Below are 10,000 nucleotides of genomic sequence, written 5' to 3'. Positions count from 1 at the left end.
GGCGACAGTACACATATCAGGACTGCCGCCGCAATGTGCGTTCGACTTGTCGATGTATCTGGTATTCTTGCGATTCACATACCGACACGCAGTTAGCTGCGGTCTTCATCGACCCACGAGCCAAGTGATCCACCGTTAAGAGTTGTATATGTTTTTATTAAGGCCTGTCGGCCGTCTATCACTCCATCATAGGAGGACGTAATGTATGGGGGGTTTGATAGGGCTGGTAAGAGCCCGACTTTGGTTAGAAGACACATAAAATGCTTTTTTTCTCTCTCCCCTTTTTCCTCCTCTGCCGCACACGTACATTTACGTTTACAGTAGAGTGAAGGCGGGGAGGGAGGGGCCCACTGGGAAGCGTGTCAAGGAAAACCCAGCACTAGACGCCGCCAGAGTAGCAGGCGCCGGCCCTGTCAACGAGAGGAGCAGTAGCGTCTTCGCCTGCTGCTTTCTCTCTATGGTGTGGGTGCCGGAAGCCACTGAGCGACCGGGGACAAGGAAGAAAGATGTCGGTGACGGGTGTCGCGAGCCCCAACAGATGACTCTAAAGCAGTATACGGCGCTAGGACTGTGACCTGCGCCGGTCGGACTGACTGACATGTCATGTCAGTCCGACATCACAGACCTGTTATTGTCTCACAGTGGGTGTTGATCTCCCCGCCGTTTATCCGCTTTCTCCTTTCCCACGGCAATTGGGTGCGGCTCCCAAGGCTACCCTTGCCTTCTTCGCATTGAAGAATACTCGAACGACGACGACGAGCCGATGGTTGCAGCTCTCGCGTCACAAACTGTAATGATCCTTCCGCAGGTTCACCTACGGAAACCTTGTTACGACTTTTACTTCCTCTAAATGATCAAGTTTGGACATCTTTCCGTCAGCTCGAGGCGAGAACCCCTTGCGCCGAGACGCGAGGGGTAGAACATCCAAGAGCGCCAGTCCGAAGGCCTCACTAAATCATTCAATCGGTAGTAGCGACGGGCGGTGTGTACAAAGGGCAGGGACGTAATCAGCGCAAGCTGATGACTTGCACTTACTGGGAATTCCTCGTTCATGGGAAACAATTGCAAGCCCCAATCCCTATCATGAAGGGGATTGAACGGGTTACCCGCTCCTCTCGGAGGGGGAGAACACGTTGATCTCTTCAGTGTAGCGCGCGTGCGGCCCAGAACATCTAAGGGCATCACAGACCTGTTATTGCTCAATCTCGTGCGGCTAGAATTGCCGCTAATCCCTCTAAGAAGAAGTTGCGAACTGGACACCAATTGCTGGAGATCCGTCGACTAGTTAATAGGCCAGAGTCTCGTTCGTTATCGGAATTAACCAGACAAATCGCTCCACCAACTAAGAACGGCCATGCACCACCACCCACCGAATCGAGAAAGAGCTCTCAATCTGTCAATCCTTCCGGTGTCTGGGCCTGGTGAGGTTCCCCGTGTTGAGTCAAATTAAGCCGCAGGCTCCACTCCTGGTGGTGCCCTTCCGTCAATTCCTTTAAGTTTCAGCTTTGCAACCATACTTCCCCCGGAACCCAAAGACTTTGGTTTCCCGGAAGCTGCCCGCCGGGTCATGGGAATAACGCCGGCGGATCGCTAGTTGGCATCGTTTATGGTTAGAACTAGGGCGGTATCTGATCGCCTTCGAACCTCTAACTTTCGTTCTTGATTAATGAAAACATCCTTGGCAAATGCTTTCGCAGTAGTTCGTCTTGCGACGGTCCAAGAATTTCACCTCTAGCGTCGCAGTACGAATGCCCCCGCCTGTTCCTATTAGTCATTACCTCAGGTTCCGAAAACCAACAAAATAGAACCGAGGTCCTATTCCATTATTCCATGCATAGACATTCAGGCCATTAAAGTAGCCTGCTCTGAGCACTCTAATTTTTTCAAAGTAAACGTGCCGGCCACTCGGGACACTCGATGAAGAGCACCCCGTGCGAGCCGGCGGGGCTAGTTAGCTGTTCGGAGCGTGACAGTAAGCACCAGGCGGTGTACCGTCAGTCCGGAACTGAGATCCAACTACGAGCTTTTTAACCGCAACAACTTTAATATACGCTATTGGAGCTGGAATTACCGCGGCTGCTGGCACCAGACTTGCCCTCCAATAGATCCTCGTTAAAGGATTTAAAGTGTACTCATTCCGATTGCGAGGCCTCGGATGAGTCTCGCATCGTTATTTTTCGTCACTACCTCCCCGTGCCGGGAGTGGGTAATTTGCGTGCCTGCTGCCTTCCTTAGATGTGGTAGCCGTTTCTCAGGCTCCCTCTCCGGAATCGAACCCTGATTCCCCGTTACCCGTTATAGCCATTGTAGGCGCATAACCTACAATCGAAAGCTGATAAGGCAGACACTTGAAGGATGCGGCGCCGGTGCGGAGACCGTGCGCTCAGCAAAAAGTTATTCAGATTCACCACGGGTGGGTTAACGGACCGAGGCCCGACCAGTTTTGAACTAATAAAAGCGCTCTTCCCTTGCGGTCAGAGACGTGATGCATGTATTAGCTCTAGAATTACCACAGTTATCCAAGTAAGTGGGTTTACAGATCCAATGAAACATAGCTGATTTAATGAGCCATTCGCGGTTTCGCCTTAACTCGGCTTGTACTTACACATGCATGGCTTAATCTTTGAGACAAGCATATGACTACTGGCAGGATCAACCAGGTAGCTCAACAGTACTACTGATATATAGTACACAAGACACACACACACACACACACCCCTCGCTCCCCTCGGTTTTGCGTTTTAATCCTGCTTTGCAAGTTAAATCTCACTATGGACTCTCTAGCAGCCCGACAGTATGGCGTTATGTCGATACGTTAGACGAACAGAGGCGGAGGAGAGCAGTTACTCCGCGTGGACGAACGATCATAACTACCCCGCCGAGATTACTCCTGCTCGTCATTGTCGTCATTCAACACGGCAAGCTGGAAAAACAGGAGGAGGAGCAGTAGTAAGTGAGTAGGTGGTGGTGGTGGTCTTTTTCGTTTTGGTAGGGACGCGAGTCTTATTTTCCTCGGCGTCACCCCTTTTATATGAAAGGAACCGTCGGAAATGCATCCGAGGTGCCGTGTGGTTTGTCGCCTCCTCGTTGGTGGAGAGAGGCGACGCCACAGTGTTTTTGTTCAGCCTTCCCATGACATGGAAGAAGGTTGGTGCTCTGTTCCCATGCACACAGACCGATCGATAGCTGACTCGATGTGCAGTCGTAGGCTGGAGAAGTGATCGCACGGAGATCGGAAGGAATCGTCGTGACACAATACAGAGGCGCTGCTTTGAAGGCCTCTCGAGCCTCACGACGTGCGCGATTACGGGCGCTCTCGCCTAATGCTACGTATGTCTAGCAGAATGCAAGTTCGCCTCGCGCACCGGACCCGAGATGCCGCAGCGTGTGCAGTGACAGTTCTCAGTTTGCATCGAGCATCGGGATCATGCTCTTGCGGGAAGGAGGATGATGGGGGGTTGTGTGGAGAGAGAGCTGCTGCCGAAACAAACTACTCACTCCAGGGAGGAATTGAAGGCAATTCTCGAGCCACACGACATGCGCGAGTTTCGCCGACCGTCTTCGCCCACTGTTACGTATGTCTAACACATGAACAAGATCGGTCGCACGCGCACACCGGACCCCGAGGTGCCTGGGCTCTGGAACCACACGACATGTGCGAGGAGGGCCGCCTTCGCCTGCAAGTTACGTATGTCTAACAAGACGCAATGGTCGGTCGCTCACACACCGGACTCCAAATACCTCAGCCTATGTGGCATTTGCCCCGCGACAGACAGGCAGGTTCCCCATTGGCGCCGGTGAACGAGAAGCAGTTCGCAACCGCACCGGAACCCAGAACCTGTGATCCAATCCCGCGACAGGCAAAACACCGTCTGGTTCCCCAATTACTCCGGTATACGTCTGCGGCAAACAGTTCGCTACCGCACCGGAACCGAGAACCAGCACCCTAACAGTGGGGGAAGAGAAAGGAGCCCACGCACCAAAACAATGGAATACATTTGCTCCTTCTCTCTGGCGACAACGAGACACAATGTCGCCAAGACGCCGGTAGTAGGTTCAGCCAGCCACCGAGTCTCCCCCTTTATATAGCTATATCTAACGTCCATGGAAGGCCATCTCGGACCACACGACATGCGCGAGTTTCGCCGACCGTCTTCGCCCACTGTTACGTATGTCTAACACATGAACAAGATCGGTCGCACGCGCACACCGGACCCGAGATGCCTGGCTCTGGAACCACACGACATGTGCAAGGAGGGCCGCCTTCGCCTAATGTTACGTATGTCTAACAGAACGCAATGGTCGGTCACTCACACACCGGACTCCAAATACCTCAGCCTATGTGGCATTTGCCCCGCGACAGACAGGCAGGTTCCCCATTGGCGCCGGTGAACGAGAAGCAGTTCGCAACCGCACCGGAACCCAGAACCTGTGATCCAATCCCGCGACAGGCAAAACACCGTCTGGTTCCCCAATTACTCCGGTATACGTCTGCGGCAAACAGTTCGCTACCGCACCGGAACCGAGAACCAGCGCCCTAACAGTGGGGGAAGAGAAAGGAGCCCACGTACCAAAACAATGGAATACATTTGCTCCTTCTCTCTGGCGACAACGAGACACAATGTCGCCAAGACGCCGGTAGTTGTCAGCCAGCCACCGAGTCTCCCCCCTTTATATAGCTATATCTAATGTGCATGGAAGGCCATCTCGGACCACACGACATGCGCGAGTTTCGCCGACCGTCTTCGCCCACTGTTACGTATGTCTAACACATGAACAAGATCGGTCGCACGCGCACACCGGACCCGAGATGCCTGGCTCTGGAACCACACGACATGTGCAAGGAGGGCCGCCTTCGCCTAATGTTACGTATGTCTAACAGAACGCAATGGTCGGTCACTCACACACCGGACTCCAAATACCTCGGCATATGTACCCCGCGACAGGTAAAAGGCTGGTTCCCCATTTACTCCGGTAAACGTCTGCGGCAAACAGTTCGCTACCGCACCGGAACCGAGAACCAGCACCGTGGAATGGGGGAAGGGAAAGTAGCCAACGCACCAAAACAATGGAAAACATTTGCTCCTTCCCTCTGGCAACAACGAGACTTAGAATGTCGCCAAGACGCAGGTAGTTGTCAGTAGTCTCCCTCGCATGGTCCCCTAAGACAGCAGGTTACCCACGAGAAAGGTGCCACAGACACCAGGTCTCCCCTATATATATCGAATGGGTCAAGGTGATGTCGTCACTTCGTGCAAATTGAGCTCAAATGGTCGCCCAGCTCTCGCTGTGCTGTGGTCTAAGCACGAAAACCCCTGATGTACCATGTCCCAGTTCTGGAAAAAGGTACACTCCGGCGCTCGATTTCGGCCAGAATGCCGAACTTGCCTCCCAATTCCTTTCAGGTCTGAGAGCCTTGAAGGACAATAGGGTTACCGGACCAGGCACTTGCAAGGGAGTCAGGGTTACGTTTCGCCGTTTCGGTACCCTCCATCCGATTTGGACGAGATTGAAAACGGAAGCACTTGGGCCGAAGGCCGACGCGGGACTCTAGTCGCCGGGCCCGGCTCTAGCCCCTGGACCCGGGTTAAGTTGTGCCGTTTCCGTACCCCTCGTCCGATTTGGACGAGATTGAAAACAGAAGCACTTGGGTCGGAGGCCGACGCGGGACTCTAGTCCCCGGGCCCGGCTCTAGCTACTGGACCCGGCTGGCAAAACGTAACTTCGGCGCCCTCCGTCCGATTTCCGCGAGACTGAAAACGCAAACGCCCAACCGGAAGCACACCGCTGGGCTTTAGTCCCTGGGTCCGGCTCTAGCTCTGGGGCCCGGCTAGCCGCTGTTAACTTCGGCGCCCGCCGTCTGATTTCGACGAGACTGAAAACGCCAGCTCTGCCGGCAAAGACGGCTACTCAACAATAGCCGATGGGCTCGGCTCTAGCTCCGGGACCCGGCTCGCCGCTGGTATCTTCGGCGCCTGCCGTCCGATTTCCGCGGGGCCGACCACCCCAGCACCCGCATCCAAAGTAGGTTACCCGGCAGTAGCCGACAAATCCGGCTCTAGCTCCTGGACCCGGCTGGCCACTGGTAAATTCGGCACCCGCCGTACGATTTCCGCGGGACTGAACACACCTTCTTCCTGCATCGGAGGAAGGTACTCGGCAATAGCCGTTGGGCCCGGCTCTAGCCACTGGACCCTGGTCTCCGGTGGTAACTTCTTCGGCGCCACCGGCCCAATTCGACCAGACCCGAGCTGACGACAGGGAGAAAGGCACACTCGCTCAGGTAACTTTGTTCGAGAACATATCCCGGCTCCCGACGACACCGGCAACGCTCGCATGCTACACGAGAAACACTGCTGGCGCGACCGCCACACACCGGGCAGGAGCAGGCCGTCACGCCAGGCCAGGCATTCTCTGTGCCGGAGCATTGCCGGAGACTGGACGAGGTCCAGCGGGTAAACGGCGGGAGTAAGCCGCTCGCCTAACAGTCCAGGTTTGCACCTCCCTCCCCCCCATCTCCGGTTTCCTCCCTGCCCTAAGCCGCCTAACAGGACTCTCTCGACGCCACACCGAGCCACAGTGGGTCGTCTCGCCATTCTCTCTTGGTGCCACACCATGGACGGATCCTAGCCCGCCTTTTGAGTTCGAATCTCCGTTTTCGGCGACCCACCTTAACACCCCCCCTCTCCTCACCCATCCAGAGCCCAACCCCACCCCCTACCCCCCCAAGTCCTCGCCTCTGCTTTTCCTTCCTGCCCTCAGCCACCTGAAAGATCTACTCGACGGTTTCACCGAGCCACAGTGAGGTCGTCTCTGAATTTCCTCACTGTCCCCAGCCGCCTCACAGCACTCTCTCGACGACGCACCGAGCCCTCGGTGGGTCGTCTCTCCGTTTCCTCCCTGTCCTCAGCCGCCTCACAGGACTCTCTCGACGCCTCACCCTGCCACAGTGGGTCGTCTCTCCGTTCTGTCTCTGTGTCGGATCAGGGACGGATCCTAGCCCGCCGTTTGAGGTCGAATCTCCGTTTTCGGCGACCCACCTTAACACCCCCCCTCCCCTCACCCATCCAGAGCCCAACCCCACCCCCTACCCCCCCATGTCCTCGTCTCTGCTTTTCCTTCCTGCCCTCAGCCACCTGAAAGATCTACTCGACGGTTTCACCGAGCCACAGTGAGGTCGTCTCTCAATTTCCTCCCTGTCCCCAGCCGCCTCACAGCACTCTCTCGACGACGCACCCAGCCCTCAGTGGGTCGTCTCTCCGTTTCCTCCCTGTCCTCAGCCGCCTCACAGCACTCTCTCGACGACGCACCGAGCCCTCGGTGGGTCGTCTCTCCGTTTCCTCCCTGTCCTCAGCCGCCTCACAGGACTCTCTCGACGCCTCACCCTGCCACAGTGGGTCGTCTCTCCGTTCTGTCTCTGTGTCGGATCAGGGACGGATCCTAGCCCGCCTTTTGAGTTCGAATCTCCGTTTTCGGCGACCCACCTTAACACCCCCCCTCCCCTCACCCATCCAGAGCCCAACCCCACCCCCTACCCCCCCAAGTCCTCGTCTCTGCTTTTCCTTCCTGCCCTCAGCCACCTGAAAGATCTACTCGACGGTTTCACCGAGCCACAGTGAGGTCGTCTCTCAATTTCCTCCCTGTCCCCAGCCGCCTCACAGCACTCTCTCGACGACGCACCCAGCCCTCAGTGGGTCGTCTCTCCGTTTCCTCCCTGTCCTCAGCCGCCTCACAGCACTCTCTCGACGACGCACCGAGCCCTCGGTGGGTCGTCTCTCCGTTTCCTCCCTGTCCTCAGCCGCCTCACAGGACTCTCTCGACGCCTCACCCTGCCACAGTGGGTCGTCTCTCCGTTCTGTCTCTGTGTCGGATCAGGGACGGATCCTAGCCCGCCTTTTGAGTTCGAATCTCCGTTTTCGGCGACCCACCTTAACACCCCCCCTCCCCTCACCCATCCAGAGCCCAACCACACCCCCTACCCCCCCAAGTCCTCGTCTCTGCTTTTCCTTCCTGCCCTCAGCCACCTGAAAGATCTACTCGACGGTTTCACCGAGCCACAGTGAGGTCGTCTCTCAATTTCCTCCCTGTCCCCAGCCGCCTCACAGCACTCTCTCGACGACGCACCCAGCCCTCAGTGGGTCGTCTCTCCGTTTCCTCCCTGTCCTCAGCCGCCTCACAGCACTCTCTCGACGACGCACCGAGCCCTCGGTGGGTCGTCTCTCCGTTTCCTCCCTGTCCTCAGCCGCCCCACAGGACTCTCTCGACGCCACACCCTGCCACAGTGGGTCGTCTCTCCGTTCCGTCTCTGTGTCGGATCAGGGACGGATCCTAGCCCGCCGTTTGAGGTCGAATCTCCGTTTTCGGCGACCCACCTTAACACCCCCCCTCCCCTCACCCATCCAGAGCCCAACCCCACCCCCTAACCCCCCATGTCCTCGTCTCTGCTTTTCCTTCCTGCCCTCAGCCACCTGAAAGATCTACTCGACGGTTTCACCGAGCCACAGTGAGGTCGTCTCTCAATTTCCTCCCTGTCCCCAGACGCCTCACAGCACTCTCTCGACGACGCACCCAGCCCTCAGTGGGTCGTCTCTCCGTTTCCTCCCTGTCCTCAGCCGCCTCACAGCACTCTCTCGACGACGCACCGAGCCCTCGGTGGGTCGTCTCTCCGTTTCCTCCCTGTCCTCAGCCGCCTCACAGGACTCTCTCGACGCCTCACCCTGCCACAGTGGGTCGTCTCTCCGTTCTGTCTCTGTGTCGGATCAGGGACGGATCCTAGCCCGCCTTTTGAGTTCGAATCTCCGTTTTCGGCGACCCACCTTAACACCCACCCTCCCCTCACCCATCCAGAGCCCAACCCCACCCCCTACCCCCCCAAGTCCTCGTCTCTGCTTTTCCTTCCTGCCCCCAGCCACCTGAAAGATCTACTCGACGGTTTCACCGAGCCACAGTGAGGTCGTCTCTCAATTTCCTCCCTGTCCCCAGCCGCCTCACAGCACTCTCTCGACGACGCACCCAGCCCTCAGTGGGTCGTCTCTCCGTTTCCTCCCTGTCCTCAGCCGCCTCACAGCACTCTCTCGACGACGCACCGAGCCCTCGGTGGGTCGTCTCTCCGTTTCCTCCCTGTCCTCAGCCGCCTCACAGGACTCTCTCGACGCCTCACCCTGCCACAGTGGGTCGTCTCTCCGTTCTGTCTCTGTGTCGGATCAGGGACGGATCCTAGCCCGCCTTTTGAGTTCGAATCTCCGTTTTCGGCGACCCACCTTAACACCCCCCCTCCCCTCACCCATCCAGAGCCCAACCCCACCCCCTACCCCCCCAAGTCCTCGTCTCTGCTTTTCCTTCCTGCCCTCAGCCACCTGAAAGATCTACTCGACGGTTTCACCGAGCCACAGTGAGGTCGTCTCTCAATTTCCTCCCTGTCCCCAGCCGCCTCGCAGCACTCTCTCGACGACGCACCCAGCCCTCAGTGGGTCGTCTCTCCGTTTCCTCCCTGTCCTCAGCCGCCTCACAGCACTCTCTCGACGACGCACCGAGCCCTCGGTGGGTCGTCTCTCCGTTTCCTCCCTGTCCTCAGCCGCCTCACAGGACTCTCTCGACGCCTCACCCTGCCACAGTGGGTCGTCTCTCCGTTCTGTCTCTGTGTCGGATCAGGGACGGATCCTAGCCCGCCTTTTGAGTTCGAATCTCCGTTTTCGGCGACCCACCTTAACACCCCCCCTCCCCTCACCCATCCAGAGCCCAACCCCACCCCCTACCCCCCCAAGTCCTCGTCTCTGCTTTTCCTTCCTGCCCTCAGCCACCTGAAAGATCTACTCGACGGTTTCACCGAGCCACAGTGAGGTCGTCTCTCAATTTCCTCCCTGTCCCCAGCCGCCTCACAGCACTCTCTCGACGACGCACCCAGCCCTCAGTGGGTCGTCTCTCCGTTTCCTCCCTGTCCTCAGCCGCCTCACAGCACTCTCTCGACGACGCACCGAGCCCTCGGTGGGTCGTCTCTCCG

The 10,000-nt window shown here is 57.4% G+C and overlaps 2 non-coding genes across 2 annotated transcripts in view; both read right to left on the bottom strand.

Moving 5' to 3' along the window:
- LOC138360600 (5.8S ribosomal RNA) overlaps positions 1 to 144 on the bottom strand; it is a 162-nt gene extending 18 nt beyond the window's left edge. Inside the window, exon 1 of the ribosomal RNA XR_011226512.1 lies at positions 1 to 144. This exon is cut by the window's left edge and continues 18 nt beyond it. This is a non-coding gene — a ribosomal RNA (5.8S ribosomal RNA).
- Positions 145 to 791: 647 nt separating this feature from the next.
- LOC138360559 (small subunit ribosomal RNA) lies at positions 792 to 2,663 on the bottom strand. The gene has a single exon (XR_011226473.1). It is a non-coding gene; the product is annotated as a small subunit ribosomal RNA (ribosomal RNA).
- Positions 2,664 to 10,000: the final 7,337 nt, after the last annotated feature.

This window comes from Procambarus clarkii, unplaced genomic scaffold (assembly GCF_040958095.1).
Source record: "Procambarus clarkii isolate CNS0578487 unplaced genomic scaffold, FALCON_Pclarkii_2.0 HiC_scaffold_115, whole genome shotgun sequence".
In the NCBI taxonomy this organism is placed as follows: Eukaryota; Metazoa; Arthropoda; class Malacostraca; order Decapoda; family Cambaridae; genus Procambarus; species Procambarus clarkii.
Note: the sequence above shows the minus strand (reverse complement) of the source record. Positions and strands in the feature narration are given on the sequence as shown.